The following is a 21,739-nucleotide window of genomic DNA, read 5'->3' on the forward strand; positions in this document are numbered from 1 at the left end:
ACCCGAACCTTGCACAAAAATACCAATACTTAAACATCATGCAGCTGTTGTTGGCGGCGTTATCTCCGGGGGGTTCGATTTAAGACCGAAAGCTAAATTTTGTATCATTGAAAATGTAGGTATAGGGTTGATAAAGGTTGAATATGAAACAGGCAAGGGTCGTGATTAATACCGCCACTTGCTTCATATAAGTTACAACAGCCAATTATACAAATCAGAACTGTCCCAGACTTCAATAAATAAATGGTACACCTGAAGACAAAATAATTACAACATTACAGGCTACGGTTTCAGTTATTGAACACACCGTTTGTTGCACCATTACAAATTATTTATTAAAAACTAAAAAAAAACACCGTACATTATTCTTTTTCTAGAAAAAGTGACAAGACTGGAAAGTAGTTCATGTGCGGGTAAGTGATATGCGCTGTCTACTACAATGCAGTGCCGCTGAGGATTCTTGATTGAACCCAAAATTCTTAGCGTCTATTCTGTTCTCCTTGAGACATAAGATGTTAAGTCTCATTAGCCCCGATCGTTCACTAGACACGGCGCGCGGCGTCCTTCAACCACCACAGTAATGACCGTCACAGTACGGCTGGCTGCGGGTACCACCCACCACTACCAACGTGGGTAGTGTACTCCCGCTCGCAACTTAATATTTAGTTCATTAAACTTTTACAAACTATCAGTGAAGGTTTTAAAATTTTGGGTCATATTATTGAGGTTTTGGCTTCATTTGAAATAAACATTTATTTTAGGTGAAATTCAAGCAATAAATTCACCATTATAACGAAATAAACGGCTTAGACATTACTAATCGTTATAGTGGTGACCTTTTTAATATAAATTAATAAATAATAATAATAAATGGATTATTCAGAAATGTGGTTTATTTCTTTCTTGCTCCTCTCAATGCATTAGTCTTCACGATGACTTTTGACGGATGTACTAGTACCAATAGAGTACCAGTTTTCTTAATCCTAATAATATGCGGAACGCTTCAAATTAATCCCTGAAGTTCTTGCATACTATGCATATTTTCGAATAGATGATAGTTTTTAACTTTTTACTATTGCTACTTTTTATAATTGTTGACTGGTATCAGTAAGTGAATTTAAAACCTATTTTGAATAAATATATTAGAATTAGAATCTCTACATTGTTCGTCTGACCGGCCAACAATCAATGACCGAACACACATGGAGGTAATACTATCATATTGTAATTAACAGCACCATCTATTAATTAATTAATTATTAGCGATCGAAGCTAGGTTTGGTTCTGACTCGTCTATGTACATTACTTTTGTACAGTTTAAAAGTAATATAACTATAAAGTAAACAGACATTGTCATAGTTGTTGTACATTATAATTGTGGCCAAATGGAAAATTGTGCGAAGCCTCCTCACACTCGAGCGACTTTTAAAATTAAAAACTGCAATGTTACCTACTCTCATCTTTGTTGAAACAGTTCCACTTAATGAAAATTTCAATTTTGCAAATATGAGATTCATAAGAATGAATCTGGAATGCTTGAAGCGAAAATAACTTGAAGTAACGGTCTAAGTAAGCTAGCGCAATTATTAAGAAACCTTGCAAACTATTTCATCAATTAATAAAGTCCCGAATACAATTTGAAGTTATATTAAATGTACATAACTTGATTATTACCTTAATACCTCATATAATATTAGTTAGCTTTATAACGATGGCAAACTTGAAGCAAATAAGTATGGTTAAAACCATACTGGCATCAAATATTTAAAAAATAATAATAATTCCTTACCTTAATCCATTTTATACTAGAAGTAAACCACACCAACATAATTCCCGCTAATGCAAGTCAATATTAATTCCTTCACAAATTCATTAAGTTTAATTACACATGCATATAAGCACTACTTTATAAAAATACACTACACTTAAAACAAAATAAAAGATGCAAATTGAAGTTACTGCAGCACTTATATTTATGTTTGTAGTAATTGCGAGCACGCGTACGGAAAATATGAGCTCAGAGCGTGACGTCCTGACACGGTAAGGGTGAGTTGAGACTGAAAGAGTGCGGCGCCCGGCGCCCGCCCTAAAGTGGCGACGTGTTCCGGAGAGTGACGAGTTGAGCCGAACATTTTCATGTAACCAAACAGATGAAGTGGTAAGATTTTATTCGAGTAACTGTTAGGAGCTGTCAAACGTGGTCGTAGGGACAAATATAGCACTTTATATTTTTGTGTGCGAACGGTATGTTTTTTTTTAACAATTTTAGTACTGAAATAGTGTTGCTTTAATCAAAAGTAACACAACGTTTTAAAAGAGTTTTATTCGTTATTTGATAACGACAGGCGGGTTGATCGAGCGGTATTAATGTGTTTGTTTTACGGGGATCTAATGGGGTTTGATTTCTGCTGACATTTGATGCCACAAATATTTGAGTTAATAGGTATACGAATGTTAAAATAACAATTGAGAATGTTGAACAACTATTTTTGAAGTGAAAACTTCTTAAGGCATATGCACTTTCGGAAGAGGAAAATATTTGTCTCGTCACCGACGAGCTTGCTGTGATGTGCTCGACGACTAATATAACGATATAATGTGATGTCAGCTTATGTTAGGTTATGTCTAAATAATAAATCGAACACTTATCTTACAACCGGTGCAGCCGATGTGGATGCACATGACCGAACACTACGATTGCCTACGACATGATCGGTCATCGGCCGCACGGTGACTGTACATCGTCGCATTGTGTCTGAGAACTAGCTTGCTCCGTTTGTTTTGAAGAAGCGGATACAGGCGACTGAGAAGGACTCTATTACTAACCACGTCAATATATTAAGCAATAACCATAGTAGTGGTTGGGGAAAACGTTATTTGACTGTCACCGTGAGTGTTATTACAGTTCCATAAGAGTCACCGTGAAAAATCACCGTGATTTTGTCAAAAGTTGAAGTTGTTGTTGAAGTTGAAAAAATTAAAAACTGTACTTTAAATTTTATTATTTAAAATAACAATTTCAATATAACTAAACATTCAAACTTTTTCAAGGAAGCGGAGGACAAACGAGCGTACAGATCACCTACTGTAAAGTGATCACCACCGCCCACATTCTCTTGCATCACCAGAGGAATTACAGGAGCGTTGCCGTTATTGTTACTTGTTACGATTACAATAACTCAGAGTATAGATTCAACACACTGACACAATATGAAGCGTAACATTGACAGACACTTCCGGAACGTTGTCACTTTGCGATAGATCACTGTAAATTTCCAGAGCGGCAGATCACAGTATGTATCACTCACCTCTAAGCCATAGTACCGTTGACTCCGAGATTATTAACGTAGCTGGTTCACGGGCTGTGTTACTTGCTACTATGTAGTGTACTCACCTAGTAATTGTTTTATCACTTCATTAGTATTTCACATACTAATAAGGCACTGTTACGATGTTTTCACCTCATTATAAATACATAAAATAATTAATTTCATATTTACAATTCTCAATAAATTAAAATTTAAAAAATAATAATTACTTAACCTTGTTGTATAACGTGCCTAATTTCCTAAAGTGCATCAAACTCTCGATACCTAATTTTAATCAAAAAATGTTAGTTCTGTTTATCAGGACACATCTTGTCAGATGGCACAACTAACTTGTAGCTCCAAAGCCCCTTCTCAACTCAAATCTGATTATATAAAAACTATTTAATGTCGTTGTTCAACTCTGCTCATTCTGCTCACCACTCGGATACACTTCACTGGGGATACAATAAAACATTGATGACATCTATTGCCAAGTGCATATAATTCACCATTTCCGTAGAACATTCTAGAAACCGGATATGATTAGGATTTTTCTAGAACATTGTTTTCCTTTAATTACTCTATGGAGAGATGTAAAACGAATTTTCTAGTAAATTCAAACTTTAGACATTCTAGAAGCTACTACAACTTCCGCCGCCTAGATCATATTATAAAGCAAGGTCGGGGAGTAACCGAAATCATACCTACTAAAACTACTGGCTGTGACGCTGTTGGTCTACTCGTAGCGAGGTAATTAAAAGTGTTTTTTTGTCTTGTTCCTGGAAGTAATATCCAGGTGAGAACTTATTATTCTTTATTGTATATAGTTGTCTTTTCTCTAAAGTCTGTTTCAAATAATAATTGTTAACTTTCAATATTTTTAGTTTTTCTTATATAATAGTGAGTATTTCTAATTTCTAGAATTTAGTGATTTTATTTATGTGTGTTAATCTTCTTATCTTAATCTCAACTCACTATTTATGTTTGTTACACCGTGCTCCACGCCTAGTAGTCAGTCGTGGTCACTACTGGAGAGCCTTAACCTATATGGGTGGCTCGGCTAATACCGTTGGCGTGGGCACGGCGGTTCTACGATAGGAACTCATTGCGACTACGAACTACTGTACACCCTGCGGGCTACATCCTACTGACCTGCTCCTGTGAAAGCTACCCGTCGCGCTGCGCCCTACCACTAGAGGGAAGTAACGGTGCGTCCAGGACTGTAGGTGAACCTATTTGGAGCGGACCACCTGTATTAAGAATTCTATAAGGAACCTTTTTCGTGTGGGATCGTGAAATAAATAGTGAAGATATGATACACTACTTTTATTTTGACCTACCCACATTTACGTAGTCGATCCTACGTAACAACCAACTGAAGAATAAGGTAAGGTAATCTTAGTGTGGTTAAATGCAATACGCAATTTACTGACCCAATCAGTCTCAGTCTGCGTTGCGCCCAAAACTCTATATGTGGCCGAACCTGCATTTTGTAAAGCACTGTAAGTGTGGATCAGGTTGAAGAATAACCGTGCTCTATTTATGACGCCCAGCTTCTTCGAAGCCAATTTGACATTGCCATCCAAATGACCAGGGAATTGACAATTGCTCGAGATTTTGAGACTCGGTATTCCAATACTAGTGTGCTAGTGTGTGAATTACAATGCAGTGGTAACGCAGTAACGGATCATCGCATAGGCTGCGTTCAAATGGCAATTGACGACGTGCTTGCACAGGTCCTAGCTCCGCTGAATTCGTAGTCGTGGTTGATTTTAACGGGTACAATTCCGAATAGCTTGGATCACGCACCACAGACTATGCAGGGGGATTTGTGCATAATTTTGCATTGGCGTATGGTCTGTCCCAATTTGTTGAGTCGCCATCGCGGCTCCCAGATGTGGATAACCACATGCCGTCCTTATTAGATCTTCTGCTGACTACACATCCCGATAGTTTCCAGGTCTCTGTCAAGGCCCCTCTCGGAACGTCCGACCATCGCCTGGTCAGGAGCGTAGTGCTTTTCGAACGGTCACGTCGCAGACCACCAGATACCCGCCTTATTTGGCGCTACAAGTGAGCAGATTGGTATAGGATGCGTCCCTTTTTTGCATCCTACCCTAGGGGCAACGTTTTTTCCCTTCAGGTGATCCCAGTGCCTGCGCCGTTGCAGTAGGCGATGTGATACTACAGGTCATGGATATTTTTATAGCAATCTCTGTAGTATGTGCAGCGGCAGCAGAGACGGCTTTTTCAAGTTACCAAGAGCAGCTTTGACAGCACCCAGAATTAGCGTATTCCAGTCTGGTAACTGTAGAGCTGCTCGCCGAGATACTTGGATTTCGCACGAGCGATTTACCGCTTAAAGAATCTGGAGGCATAGTTATATTTCCTCTTTTCAACTTTTCAGTTCGGATCCTTTATACGCAGCGCCGCAACCCAGGGTCGATACGCCAGTTTTTTGCAGTCAGATACTGCTTTAACTAATGCATCGGACCAGGACTGTGTTCTGCCACCAAAATGTATGATTCGTGAGGTCATCTCGAGAACTCGTCCGTAAAGTTAACATATTAAGCCGTTGTGCCAGACCTTATCGAATGCTTCTGCGACATCATATAACAGGCCGCCATGTAATAACGGCCGTCAGTCATATCCGAGTCACAGTAGACATATTATGTAGTCTACTGTGTCCGAGTTCTAATCTTTTCCATCTCCCATTATACTCTTGTCATTTGAGCTTTCGCAATGTGATGACTTCTGTGATACACCACCCTCAGAAAAAATATATAACAACGATAAAGAAACCAAACATGTTTGTTCATTCAACAGTATAAACATTTTGTTTTGACCATTAGAACTGTAAGACTGTTCCAGCACAAATAAACAAAATATATAAGCTGTTTTTGTCGCTAGGTGAAGGTGAATATCAGTTTAATATTAAGCAAAATGTTATTTATCAAGATGCTTATCTGCTTCTGTGGTGATATGTGTTTATGTCTTGATCATGGTTTAAAAACAGAAAAAGTCGCTATTAAAAGAAAAACATATTTTTTAACTTTACTTATAGCTACTAGTTCACTCGCTCCTTACGTTAGGAGTGTACTGAATCGTCAACATAAATGATAATGCTTTCCTCAATTTTAATACACGAGCATGCAAATTTTGTGGAAACCTTGCTTCACAAATCCTGCTATAATAGTTCGTAAATACGCCGACGTAGCTACAACCTAAGTGACTTGACAAGAGCTCTATATTGCATAACGAGAACGCAATAAAATCGGGATCTACTGTTATGAATCTCTTGAAGAGGATAACAATGACATTTTATGGCCCGCGTTTTATAAGCTATCAATGAAAAGTTGTGGCATTGTTAAGAGGAGTATTGTATATTACATGTTGTATGTTACATATTATTTAAGTTATTTATTATTTTACAGGGTTCCTTAGTAATTGAGATAGTTTAATTTAACCAGAACAAAGTAGCGGTCAGAATTCTCGTTGCTTAATTATATACTTTATCATTTACCATTTTATATAAAAATTATCATCTTTTTCTTTATTTGGGACGAACACTTTACAAGGAAACATTTACAAAATATAACATAATTATGAGCAAAACTTTTCTAGATATGAATGTAATATACAGGTTTAATCTAATTGAATCGAAAACAAATCAGAATGTAAAAAAGAAACAAAAATAAGGCTTATTCTAGGTCAGCAAAAAAACTATATTTAAAAAAAAACGACTTCACAAACTGTATGAAATGTATAAAATAAATAAATGAAGATTTAATTAACCGACTTCAAACCTATCAGTGCGTAACACATACAAATACGAGTATTAGTATTTTATTAATATTAAAGGTATTAGGTTTACAGAAGTGGTGTTTAATACATTTTTAATCTTTTTATAGTTTTTAGGGTTCCTTAGCTAAATGGCTGTGAATTCGTCATGTCTGTCTGTCTGTCCGTCCGTATGTGACAGACACTTTTTTCCGAAACATTTTAAGAAAATTGAATAAAAAATAAGCATTTTTAAATCTAGAAATGATTGAATTGCAATGAATTAGATAAACTACAGGAAAGAGTTACGCTCAAATATGGCTTAGTGTTGTGAAAAAAATGTAGATTGCAACTCGACATTACAGACGAAATATTCGTTTAATCTCTGCAGCACCACACACAGTACACAATAGTGCCATTGAATTCGCTTGTGGCGTAGATTGAGATATTAATATTTCATAATTACATATAAGAGTTGGCTCGAGTATCGTACAATTAAGATTATTTTAGTAGCTTATAACTTTGAACTAAGTTTACAAGATTAGTTGAAACATTGTTTCGTAAGTGTCAAATTTACCTAAAGGTATGACATAACCTGACCTATAGCTTCATGAAATTTTACAGTGAACTTTTCTAATTCACATTTGATAATATTATATCTTACTAGCATAATTTACTTTGTAAGTACAACTCATACATAGAGATGTAAATATCAGTCAACCATCAAGCCTGAGATTGTCCACTACAGTAAACGCAATAAGTTGTTGTTGGCTTTGCCCTTTAGATGACCGCAGAATTAACATTCGCTTGAGATTTCGAGACCCGGTATTCAGATACCAGGTGAGGCTTTAAGGGAAGTGTTGCCGAAGAGAGGTGATACGACAAATTTGAGTCTTCGGGGGGTTAAATTGGACAAGGTTCAATTAACACCATTCCGCAACCTTCTCGACAGAATCTCGACTCGATAGAAGACACAAGTTTCTCCTGGTACTGGTCGATGATTTCTCGAGAGAAACCTACATGGCCCGTGTATACGGCATCACCAGTGCTGTCGTCTGCATAGCAATGAATGTTGGAGGTGTCAAGCATATTATTGATATGCAGAAGAAACAGTGTTGTAGATAGCACACAGCCTTGGGGCACTCCAGCGTTCACGGGTTTCGGGTGTATGCTGCGCGCCGGAAGGCTGGAGGTCCACTTGAATAAACTCTCGGGAAGTCCAAATGATGGAAGTTTTGAGAGAAGCGCCTTGTAATATACACGATCAAAGTCCTTCGCTATATTCAGACTAATTGCCAGGCCCTCCCCCTTGTTTTCGATTGCCGCCGCCAATCTATGTGTTAGGTATACCAAAAGATCGCCTGCCAACGGACCATTGTGAAAGCCATACTGACTCGTCGTTGATAAACTAGCGTTAATTGTGCTCTCCATGATTTTGGAGAGCAGGGAGGTAATAATAGCATTAGGCCTGTAGTTTGCCGATCCGAATTGTCTCCTTTTTGTTTGGATCGAATGGACAAGGGCTAACTTCCATGAGCCAGGGGCTACGCCTTTTGAATATGAGTGACGGAATAAACGCGTTAGTACAGGCGTCAACTCAAGCACACACGTTCTAAGCACGATTGGAAAAATGTCATCCGGCCCGCTCGACTTCCTTACGACCAACGATGCGAGCGTCGGGTAGGTTGCTGACCAGGCAATGGTCGGACGTTCCAAGACGGGCGTCGACAGAGTCCTGGTAACTCTCTGGATGTGTAGTCATCAGAAGATCTAATAAGGATGGCATGTGGTTATCGACATCCGCATCGAGCCGCGTTGACGACTGAACCAATTGGGACAGACCATACACCATTGCAAAATTATGCTTGGATCGCCCTGTGTCGTCTGTGGTCCGTGACCCAAGCCATTCGGCATTGTGCACGTTGAAAATATGGAAATTTATGCACGTTTTTAAATTACTTAGAAATGGTGCACATAATGAAATTCTAAAACTTGTATATTTTTCTATATGACAGTCAATAATATCATACGGTATAACAGCTTAGCTATATTTTGCTTTTCCGAACTTGTATAAAAAAAATTGAAATCGTGCTTCTCCTATAACAAATTTGAACTCAAATGTAGCTAAAAATAATTTAACAACAAACTATGGATTATAATAGAACCGAATCGATTATATCTCGTCAAAATAAATAATATATACTCACAAAACACAACAACAATACACACAAATACATATAGAAAGAAGACGAAAGAAAATTATTTTATTTGATCACGCAGTTTACAAAGAATAAATAAAGTTAACAAAAAATATTTAAAATATAACAACACTAAATCTAAAATAAAAGCAATAATAATTGTTGTATGTGATCAAATACAGGTCTATATATATATACAATGTCAGTCGAGATGATTTTCCTTTTTGTATATATTGTGTATATGTATTTGTAAATAACCCAAGAGTACGATATCAGCGGAGGGGATCTGTATAAGCACGTCGAAATTGCCGTTTGAACACAGCCCATGAGATGATCCGCTTCGGCGTTATCACTATGGGACCTGTAGAAACACGCATAGATGCGGACGCAGTCCCCAATAACTAAACGGAGCCAAAGAGTAGAAAAACCCCCAAAATAGCACAGCAGATATCCTCCCTAACGTACACACATACCATGTCGTCAGGCAAAAAATAAGCAAAATTTTATATCCGAGTTACATTAAATTATTAAAAATTAATTTACGTTGTACGTTATGTATCGCTAGGTCGAGATTAATGCGTCTCCGTAAAAAAACACGGCTGGCTGCACCGTCTCAAGGTGGTGGTGGACTGCGTTTAAATTGGAGTGGATTCCCCAAATAATGCACAAGTCGACAAAATACGACGGGCGGACCGAGCGAGAATATTCGGGGAGTGATTCCCTAACTCTGATTGAGCCAGGAGCCTCCAGAGGTAAAATCTTTTTAAGGACCGCTGAAATATTCTGGTGGAGGGGGATGGGCTCCAGTCCGCTATTTCACGCCGGTATTCTGTGCGAGTGTGGTAAGTATCCCGGACGAGTCTGGCCCGATTGTGCTGACGTCATAAGACGGCAGCGTGACTCTTCCACTACTATAAAGCCCTTAGCCGCTCTTACGATACCCTTGGGCCTGGGAATCCCCTATACTTTACACCCCAGGGAAGCATATGGCATGATTCAATAGAGCTTATTTTAAGCCTTATTGAATAAAGTTTATTTAACTTCGACTTTGACTTTAAATAATTCCTGTTCTGACAGGATTCCTAGTTCCTGAGGTAAGGCGCCATCTCAGTTTTCCATTTCCATAAATATTCCGGGCGGTCCTTGTGTATTTTGCCAAACAGAAGAGTGGCCAAATGAAGCTCCTTAGGTGTGGGGTAATATCAATTCGAGGCGATGTTTTGAGGATTGATAGAACTATTATATCCCTTCTAAGCTTTACTCCATTTGGCAATAATATAGATTGACTCCGTAGACCTTATTTGGACGTATTTTGGTCCAATGACAAAACACATTACAATACACACAAAACAATCGCATATTACAGAAGTAAACACTTGGTAAGTGTCCAGAATTTATTGTGTCAACACAGTTTGAGATGTAGCACAAAGAAGAAAAATAAGAAGACTCACCAGGACTAGTCAAATAGCCACACTCTTCAAATAAGTAAATAATTTAATTATTAGTCTTCCAAATCTTCTTCCACAAATACATTATAAAGTTGGATTACTTTGGTTAAAAAGATTAGACAATTAACTGTTATAGATGCGGCGCGACTAGTTTACTTTAGTTATTTTCATAAATCATATCAATCAAAATCACTTTATTTATGTAGGTCACGGAAATGACATTATAAATGTAAAAAAAATATTTTTTCTTATTTAATCTACCGCTACTTCGTAAGAGTTGAGCTAATGAGAAGAAGTAGCAAGAAACTCATTGCCACTCTGTTAAGTCAAGATTTACAGTTTCATCGTTTTACAAATCATTTCAATTACAATATAATATGTAAAGTGATGCAACAAACATAGATTTATGTTATATGGTATATATTATTACTATGGCACAATGCTGCCGATATCAATACCATCTTTGTGCTGCAGAAGAGCGCTACAAAAGCTATTTATACGTGGGTAACACTGAAAATGTTTAGAACTGAACTAGGCCAGCTAGGAACATTGCTAATTAAAACTTTTTTTGAATTTAAATTTTAGAACTCTTTGGGAACTGAATGTAGTGTATTGCATTCATTTGTCATTTGTTTTTGTGAATTGGTGGCAAATCTAAAAAAACTCTGGTTACACGTGAAAATGATCGTAACGCGAGAAAATTTTCGGTTAATGATTTATTATGACTATAGGGCTTACTCAACAACAAAGCTATGATAGGCTGCGATTAGCATTTCTTAATGAAGCCCCATCTCGTGCCACTATTTACAATTGGCTTAACGAGTTTTAGCGTGGACGTAGCAATCTCAATTATGATCCGCGTGAGGGACGTCCTTTAACAGCGACTATTGAAGAAAACATCAGTGTTGTGCGACGCATGATAGAGGAAGATAAGAGAGTGACCTATCAGCAGTTACGGGCAAGCCTAGGCATTGGTATGAGTCAAGTTCAAGAAATATTACACGAACATTTATGCGTCAGGAAGCTTTGTACCAGGTGGATTTCCCATACTTTAACCGACGACCAGAAACACCTTCGCATGGACTGGTGTTGTTGTTACCTAGGTATTCCAAGTTCTAAAGAATCATTAAGAGAAAAAATTACAGAAATAAACATTTTAACTGTTGCTTCTCAATATATTCTTGATAATGTAATGTATGTTCATAGACTTATTAGCGAATTTGCTTGAAACTGTGATAGTCATAATCTTAATGTTAAGGAACAAACATAAATTTATTATCCTTACTACTCTAACGTTACTTACTAACCTAAATTACTTTCTTAATGATCCCAGACTGGGAATGGAGCGACCGACTTCAGGCTATTGAATAATAAATTTTATTGTACGATATTATATTATAACGAAATTTCAATCAAAAAGAAGCCCACTAAGTTTCTTGCGCCCGTTCTTCTCAGGACTGAAGCATAATATTTTGGATAAAAATTTTGAATATTATGTACATAAATCGATAAAGAGGTCACCGTTTATTGAAACTATGACAGTTGTGAATTAATAAACATAATACAACATGTATTACAACATTAATAAGCATAATAACATATCCATTACCAATTATTTGTAATCCTCATAGTGCTCGTTACTACATCTTGTGACTGGTCGTTCCAGCCTCATTCATCTATGCAAGTTGATTCGTTACGACATGCCGAGGACAAAGCTACGACTGCAGCACATAATGAGGGCTCATGTTCGTTGTGAGGATTATGGGAAATATCAGGAAGATGAAGCTTAACTTGTATCTTGGATTCTATAGTTGCAATTAATGATGATATTACTATTAATGGCAATAATAGTAAAAACCATCTAAATAGCAATTTATGAAGGAATGTTGTGAGAGCACGAGTCTCGTGCCAGCATTTGGCGAGTCAACATCTCCTGTGGATGCCTCGTATAGAGGCTAAACACGTGTCGAATTGATAGAAGCCAAATCTTAGCGGAATTTACACTCATAACATTTGGATATTAATTCTAGAAACATTATAATTAAAAACTCATCTACAATTATTATATTAACCCTTAATTACTCTTGAGTATGCAATGTATTAGTTATTATCGTCACGGACGTTATCGCTAATACATTGCATACTCAAGGGTTGGTCAGTTCATCATCACGGATCATAATCATTATTTCAGCCGGAAGACGACCACTGCTGGACAAAGGCCTCCCCCAAATATCGCCATGACGATCGGTCCTGCGCTGCCCTCATCCATCCTACTCCTGCGATCTTGACCAGATCGTCGGTCCATCTTGTGGGGGGCCTACCAACACTACGCCTTCCGGTACGTGGTCGCACTTGGAGGACGTTACTGCCCCAGTTGGTCGGCTATCTATAAAATATTTTTCCGCAAGTACTGTTCTTTATTTTAGTTAATTTTTTTTTAATAAATTGTACTTACGTCATTTTAAAATAAATTATATAATGAATTGAAAAAAATATAGTTGCCATCTCTCAGTCAGGCGGAACATTAGGGTTGCCAGATGTGAACAGGTACATTATCGATATTTTAGTTTTAAATATTTATTTCATTTTTTATGGTATCTATATTTTTGTTAAATAATTTTATTGATCTTAAAATAGTTTATAAGTTTATTACATAGTTTTTGTACATGATGTGCAAAAAAAATTAAAGCTTAAAAATTAGGGTAACCTAATTTCTGTTAATATGTATTCTGATTTAATTTCAGATTCAGGACCCACGCCTACGACTTTAAAAACATTTATTACAACATCTGAAAAATGAAAACCAAAGACTGTCAAAACCGAAACTATCTATTACACAACGGCAAATAAAACTATTAAAAAAATATTAATTATGTAAATTGTTTTATTCTTTCAGATAACTAAAACGTATCCCTAGTTTCAACTAGTTAGACTTGGCTTATGTCCATCTTAAAATAATTAACAAAGGGAACCATACAATTAGATCACATTTATATTAATGTAACTGTCGATATAAGAATATACATATTTGTATAGTATAGTTAATTATCGATAAAAAATATGGATTGATTACAACCCTTACATTGGTTAGTAAACCATTATTGGCAGCTCTTCTATTACGTCACTAGATGATTATGTTGGTATCAAGATTTAGTACGCGTTTCATACATGCGACATTTCTCATCATTTTCTATGGCACTCGTGTAACTTTAACGTAGTGTTTTAATTCTCTTTGCAAATTTCAGAAAAATTCTGAAAACTTTTATTTATTATTTATTACAAAATTAGTAATAAATAAACATAATGTACCTACACTTGGAAATTATAAAAAAAGAAATACTGATCAATGTGAAACATTTTTTAAACCATTTTAAAACCAAACAATTATACCTAACGGTTAAAAATTTGTTTCAATTGACTTTTTTTGATAAGTAATAACCAGCACTCCATTTAGAAAACCATTTTGCTAAACAGCCTACCGAAACTCACTAAGCGATTCATTCGATTGTATGAAAATTGCAGTCATTGATAGATTGACAGATGACGGCAATTATCTTGTAAAAAAACGGAGATAGCCGAAATCCACTACGTTTTAAGCAACTGTTCGCTTTCAAACTTAGCCGGATTGTACTTCGTCGCTAATCGCGATACTGTAAATACTATTATTTCAAACTTATATCAAATCACTGCACGTTTCATACTAAACTAAATTTCAATTTAACTTAGGCAGTCCCGCCTCTTAATAGTAAGTATTTCCATCCTCTTTGTTGCTAAAAATCATTCATCCGATCAATGACGTTCTTTAACGTTATTGCATCTGATAAATAATAAGGACAACATTATTAGATATTTTGCATCTAATAAAACATTAAAACTTTGATAAAACCTCTATAATTTACTAATTGCTACTGCAAGTAAGTAATTAAACTACTTAAAACTTGCAAGTGCCTCTTAGTGAAACTTTTCTTTACACTTAATGTAGTTGAAAACGTTTTGTACTAGGCTCTCAGAAAACTCATAGTGGTTACTCATAAGTTTATAACTGTACGTAGTGAACACTTCGCAAGTTCCCTTTTGTTTTAACACCACTTATGTTATATTGAATTTTTAACACTGTAAACCACGCGCTTCCGACGAGAAGTCTATACGCTTCAATATTAAATTCATAAAGTTTTAGCGCTCTTTGTAAAGTTACGAATCCAGCCTTTACAGTGAAAAGTCGCTCCTTTCTTCACTTGCAAACCTTAATTTAATATTATATCAAACAGAAATTTTAAGTATAAGTATCTATGCTATAAATTTACGTGCTTATCTGTTGCATGAAATCTTTTGTTGGGTTTTGACTAAATAATTGAGGAGCATACATTTTTAATACAAATGGAAAAGTTTTTACTCGTATACAAACCCTAAGAATATTACTTAAGGTTTGTATTTTTAATCTAGAAATTTTCATGATGAATACTTCTAAACTGAACCACTGAATAGAAAGACATCTTGGAGAAGATTCTAACAGATTCTAACAGATTGTTCCGGAAAATGATCACCTATAGAATAGACCAAAAGTAAACATGTCTGTAAATAATTCGTCGCTATATTTCTATAGACTCCACAATTAGACTCTATAGCAAGTAACAATATTAAAACCTTAGCAATACAAAAATAAAGTTCTGTTTAACACGTATTACACCGCTGAGGAGCGATGCTACAATTGTTTCCTAATCTAATAAATAGAATCAGTCAGCATATTCATTCCACGATAATATAAACGCACTCAAACGTCAAGATTCACTCAAGGGTGCTTTTACACAATTTCCCTAGGCCACCCTTTTCGTTTGGCACTCCACTCCACCTTCCTGCCCCTTGACACCTCTTGAGCTTTTTCATAATCAAAGACGCTCAAGTGTTACATTTATTGAGCACGGGCGCCGCCCGGCGTGGGGATCACAACTAATGTTTTATGAAAGCTCTCGTTATACATTCGCGTCTGTTTTTATACGAAGATAATATAAATATTGGCTTGAACTGTACATACATTGTAAGGGACACTTTGGATTTCCACCCACTTCTTTTCTATTAATTCAATTGAAATTGTAATGACTATTAGTCTGGTGAACTGAAAATGTACACTACAACGCCTTTTATAAAACAGGTCGTGTGTAAATTGAACTCTCGTAACTAGGGCTCCGGACGTAATTGTTGAATATTATGTATATGCCTATCGCTGTCGCAACGTTCAAGGATTATATAAATAGGAGCTTGTTTCATAAAAAGTACACAGCACAAGTTACGGAGCCAATTATAAAATTATATCTTATCAAAACATCAAGCCCAGTAGTTCTTACACTACTTTCTCGATTTAACATAGTTTTGCTTATATGATGAGGAAAGAACCTCTGTATTGTTTTTAAAAGGTGTGACGTCATTACTGATCGTCACAATTGTTGATTTGGATCATCGAAAGAAAACTGCAACGAGTATTTCATGACCTTCGTATATTCCACAGACAGCGTAACGACGTCCCAGAGAGGTCCGTAACGTACGACAGCTCGAGCACAAAGTGTCGACAATATGGCCGTATTTATAGGGCTCGGCGCACGCGCTCGAGTTTTCAATTAATACTTTTTAATAAAATTTTCACATTACAATGTTATCAACTGATGATTTATGAACTAATTTTAGAATAAAATTATTAAAACTAATTATTCTAATTCTTATTGTAATATATTATGTAACTATTTTGAGTTATAGTATTTGCACCGATGTATATAATCCTATTTCGTAAATTAACTCTATATACTAAGAACATCATCAAACTAAAACATTACGCAGTGAAAAAGTAATATTACATGTATAGGTTTTAATAATTTATCAAGGTGAATAAGTAACTAAAGCATCCTAAAACAAATCCAAATATCATCGGTGTAATAAGATAAAAATTAATAAACTTTACCCAGTTTACTATTATATTATAACTTGGTATAAAAGGTTCTTTTGTGAGAAACTAGGCGTCTCACAATCCAGAGAAAACTGTTTAACTTCCATCATAAACAACAAGTAGAACTTTCACAGAATCATCCAACTTAACTTATCATATACTTGGCAGAAATAAACCTGCAGGCTAACGGTTTCCATCTTCTTATCATTATATAAGTGATCATACCATGCCTTTATAGAAATCCATTTCCTATTTTGGCCGTTTCAGTAACCGATGTACGGATCATTTTTCAGTAATTATGAAGTGTTTTCATTACTAGACGGATTGTAACATTAAGAACTTAGCGTTCCCGAGAGGGTAGCTGGAGTTGTGTCGATTCTCTATCCTTGGATATTAATTTTTTTGTATTCATCCTCGACAGTTCCCCATCCTGACGTACATGGATGCCAGGACTACTGCGAGGATATAGCACCCTTCACTGTGAGTGACATAAGACTGAAAGTCGAGAGAAGCCGCATACGAGAGGAAGGGAACCTCCCGCGATTACTCCAACACACAGCCAATTGATCAAGGGTGGCTAGCCCTCGACAGCCCGTTTGAGAGGAAGAAACAACAAAGAGATGTGTTGCGTCAGGTCACTCAACCGCTAGGACTCCTTGCACCCTTCTTACGGGTATCACCGCACGGTACAAACACGCCCTCGACCTCTCAACCACGCGAGGCCAAAATGTGGAACTGGTAGGTTTCGGTGGTCAGAGGTTCCTGTCTTATTAATTACAGTAAATTTACTTTGGGTCTCTATAACGGTAATTGACAAAAACGGGTTGCAACCTTCTATTGGACACCCTCAACTCCTCCATCGGACAGGTGCTGGGAGTAGGGGTTGCGTCAATCAATATATATAAAATTTATTGACGATACCCCCGCCCTTCACACAGTCAGTAACACAGTCTAACCGCTAACCAACCGAGATAGAGTCAACACTTTTCACCAATAAGTAACTTAGAAAGTCTTAAATGACTAAAGCTGTTTAATAGCTTTATGCAGCAGTCATAATAATACTTGATACTTTATAGACTACGATAGCCCGGCTCAGGACAGACCTTACAAAATACAAGTTGAGGGATTCCAACGGTTACAGGATTGTTGGAAAATACGAAAATTATAAATTGATGTGTAGTAAGAACATGTTCTCGTGTAGATGATAGACTTTAGTATTATGATGTTAGTACACCTCTGTTACAGTGAGTATAACATATATATTTTGAATTCTTTTTTTTGCATCATTTCCGTCATGGCTGAGTATAATGGAGTCACGGTTTATCCGAATCCAGGCAAGCTAGTCATTCATATAACAATGTTTATTTTTAAATTTTAGCAAAAATAAACGCGTTTTCTTACTATTTAAAGTCGATAAACTGACTTTAGGACTTTTTTGGAGTGTTCTTCATATAAGTGTATTATCTATGGTCTTCTTTCAGCACAGTTTGGGTTATTCAACATTATAATATATATATGAAAGTCAAAGTAAATGAAACTTTTATTCAATAACTAGGCTTAAACTAAGCACTTTTGAATCGTCACTATAAATATTTCTTATAATTTACTAAATCCATCATAGTTCGGAAAAAACAGAGTTCGTGAGATAAACTCAACGGCCACTCTTTTCAATAAAATAGTTTTAACAATGGCTGTAATATACATAACAAATTATTTTGTGCGGAGCTGCATCCAATCCTGATCAAAGTTAAAAGCGTTTATATAATATCAAATATTTCATAAGCAGTAATAAATAATTAAGTAACTGTATAAATACAAAATATCATATATTGGATTCATCAACCTTTAGAACTTGAATTCAATGTTTGTGTAAGGATGTTTTGTGAACATGATGGTCGTGATTACTGTCACAATTAGTATTCGCATCCAACAAATACAGCATAAACTATAATTAACTAAAATATAACTATAATATCGATCTGGCAACACAAGTAGCACCCGTTCACTAGTTGACGCATGGACGTTCGCACGCATTTCAAATCAAATCAAAATCACTTTATTCATGTAGGTCAAGGAAATGTCTTTTCTTTTTATATCCACCCCCTTTTAGGGGGTTTTAATAAGAAGAAGAAGTGGCAAGAAACTCATTGCCAATCAACATTTACAGCTTTATCTTTTTACAAACCTTTTCAGTTACAATATTTGTACTCAAACTAAAACTTTTAACAAACAATACTCAACGACTTCTACAAGTCAAAATTAAAAATAATTAAGGGAAGGAGACGACCCGGCACACGATGCCGCCGCAAGCAATGCCATTTCTTCAAGCAATGTGATTATCGGCATTAAATTGATTATGGAAGCCAAGAGGAACACAAGGTTAGGCAGCACACTCGATATTAAATTTACCTCGAATTTATCAGATTTCGAATAATTTCCTATTTAATATTAAAAGTGTAAATTTTTCTTTCTGTAATGCAGGGGTAGATTTAAATGTGAGTAGCTTTTCGCGAAGTTATTCGAGATTATAGAGGCAAATTAGCATTACGTTTGTGGATTCACGTATGCTAATCACTATCCGATCCAGTGTATAACTGTCCATATTAACAAACACCAAAGTAATGGCGTATATTGTCATACTGTCGGACAAACAATGCCATGTTAGGTATTATATTATTGTATTGTGCCGAGATGGATAGAAGTTCACACTGGCGAAATAGCCAGGAGCTAGTATAATTATATAATAATGGTAGTTTTAATTGGTAGCACTTCCTTAAGTCCGTATTCTGGAGGACTCCTCAATGCGTAACACTTGATCAAGTATGGTTTATCTCCTTGATGTACAATTATGAAGACAGAGACAAAACATACTTGATCACCGATTACGCATGGAGACGCCTTTGTAATACGAACCTTAGTGGACTCGAGCTGTGTTTATCAATTATCAGAACGGGAGTGACAAAGCCGGGACTGTTACGCTTAGACTCGATCAATTAATAAAATAACAAGAATACAAGTTTATTGTCAACCAGTCAATGCCCTCAAAACCTTAGGGACATCAGCGTCCCTAAAGAACTTTTTACTTCGATAAATGATTTGACTAAATGATGATTTTGAAGTAGTATAAGCCAAAAATGCTGTTTCTACGTTTCCAATGTAATCTATTAAATTTTATCTCGTTCGTATTTGAACCGAGTAATTTTCAGGTTGAAATCGAATCACATGTAGGCAGGAGATAAGGATAACGACACATTCAATTTACCAATTCGACAATCGTTTGTGAACGTGCGCTCGAATTCGAACCATTTCTATTCAGTTTTAATTTCTGCTATTTACTTTCTGTTATCGTACCTTTCTATTTATAAACGTTCACAGCTGAATTTGTGTGAGTGAGATTCACAGATAGACATATAGATTAAGAGTAAAATAAAAATAGTGTGTAATAGTGTGACCATGATGACATGCCAACCCATCTGTGGAAGTCTCTGACGGCAAATGGGGAAGCCTGGCTACCTAATTTGTTTAATAACATCCTAACAACTGAGGAAATGCCAGATTCATGGAGAAAAAGCATACTTGTTCCCTTCTACAAAAATGAGGAAGACGTTAGAGAGTGCGAAAACTTTCTGGGAAAAAAACTCACAACACGAACTGTGAAAAATTTGGGAATCAGTGCTCAGTGAACGTCTACAATCTATAATCTTACTAACGGAAAACCAGTTTGGTTTCACAACAACTGCTGAAATGCTGAAGAAGAAAGTCAAATTTGTGGATGGTATTTAGAGACCTAGAGAAATCATTTGACCGAGTCCCAAGGACATTGATATGGCAGGCGCTTAGAATGCACATTATACCTGAATGCTACATACGCATAATCAAAGATATGTATAATAACGGTCAAACCTGCGTCAGAAGCTCAGCCGGTGTATCCAACAACTTCGATTTAAAAGTTACTATCGATCAGGGTAGTACACTGAGCCCTCTGCTATTTAATTCCCTTTGTAACCCAAGGTCATGTAGTCGTAAACTATCTGACGGCAAACTAAGTGGCACTGCCCTCCCTAGAGCTAAATCATTTAAGTAACTATCTAGGATTCGTTCTCTCCGAGGATGGCTCTATAGAAGCGGACGTAGCAAAGAGAACGACATCTGGATGGATGAAGTGGCGCACCCCTGTGAGAGACAGGAGTGCTATGTGACGCTAAAATGCCAGTGAGAACTAAAGGCAACATCTATAAAACGGCAGTATGACTAGCATTACTGTACGGTAGACCCATGAACAGAAGCACACACCACCGAAATGTGTATGCTGATCTCAGCATGCGCATTACTACTTAGGAGTAACAGGATGCTTTAAAGTTGCATCCATAACCGACAACATATCAGAATCATGGCTCAGATTATGTGGTGAGAAAGTGCCTTTCCATGGCTGCAAAAAAGAGGGGTAGGGGAAGACCCCAAACCACCTGGATGACGAATGTCCAAAGGGACATGAAACGCCTAGGCCTCAGTGACGAAGACGCATAGCGCGATCTACATGACTGATGGCGCGCATGATAAGAAACCCCCGCAAAAAAACCCGCGTAAAGGGATAAGGCGCGGACAATGAAGAGTATAACGGAGTGACCACACCACAGAAGTTAAATCTTCTTCATGAGGAGGAAAATAATTTTAAATACATTTTTTATATTCATATTATAATAATTTAAATATACTTAATATCTATACATATTATAATAAATCGGAACATATATTCTGGCTTTTTTTGAAGATGTTACATTTTGAAATACATTTAGGTATTTTTGTACATTTTGCCCCTTTAATTCCGAGTCTTAGTTAGAACTTGTTACTTATAAATTCGTTAAATCGATTTTTTTTGTTAAAACATGCTTTTTACCATACGTTGATAGGTATATCTGTATAAAATATATGTCTATATATACAGTGATAGCACATTTTGAATCTTAGGACTGGTCCACTATTACGAATGACAGTGAAAGAAAGTTACGAAAGGAAAGAGATTCATTTCCAAGTCCTCGAATTGACGCAGTTCTGCTTAGTATTATTATT

General features: G+C 36.3%; 2 protein-coding genes across 2 annotated transcripts in view; one reads left to right on the forward strand and one right to left on the reverse strand.

Annotated features, from left to right (window-relative positions):
• The window catches only part of LOC126971572 (uncharacterized), a 70,692-nt gene extending 68,646 nt beyond the window's left edge, over nt 1-2,046 (reverse strand). The window contains exon 1 of the mRNA XM_050817881.1: nt 1,790-2,046. The gene's annotated coding sequence lies outside the window, so the exon portion shown is untranslated. The remainder of the gene's footprint in view (nt 1-1,789) is intronic.
• LOC126971541 (cadherin-related tumor suppressor) overlaps nt 1-21,739 on the forward strand; it is a 362,047-nt gene that overhangs the window by 64,995 nt on the left and 275,313 nt on the right. The gene's annotated exons all lie outside the window — the stretch shown is intronic.

The sequence above is a fragment of the Leptidea sinapis genome, chromosome 24, assembly GCF_905404315.1.
Source record: "Leptidea sinapis chromosome 24, ilLepSina1.1, whole genome shotgun sequence".
Lineage (NCBI taxonomy): Eukaryota > Metazoa > Arthropoda > Insecta > Lepidoptera > Pieridae > Leptidea > Leptidea sinapis.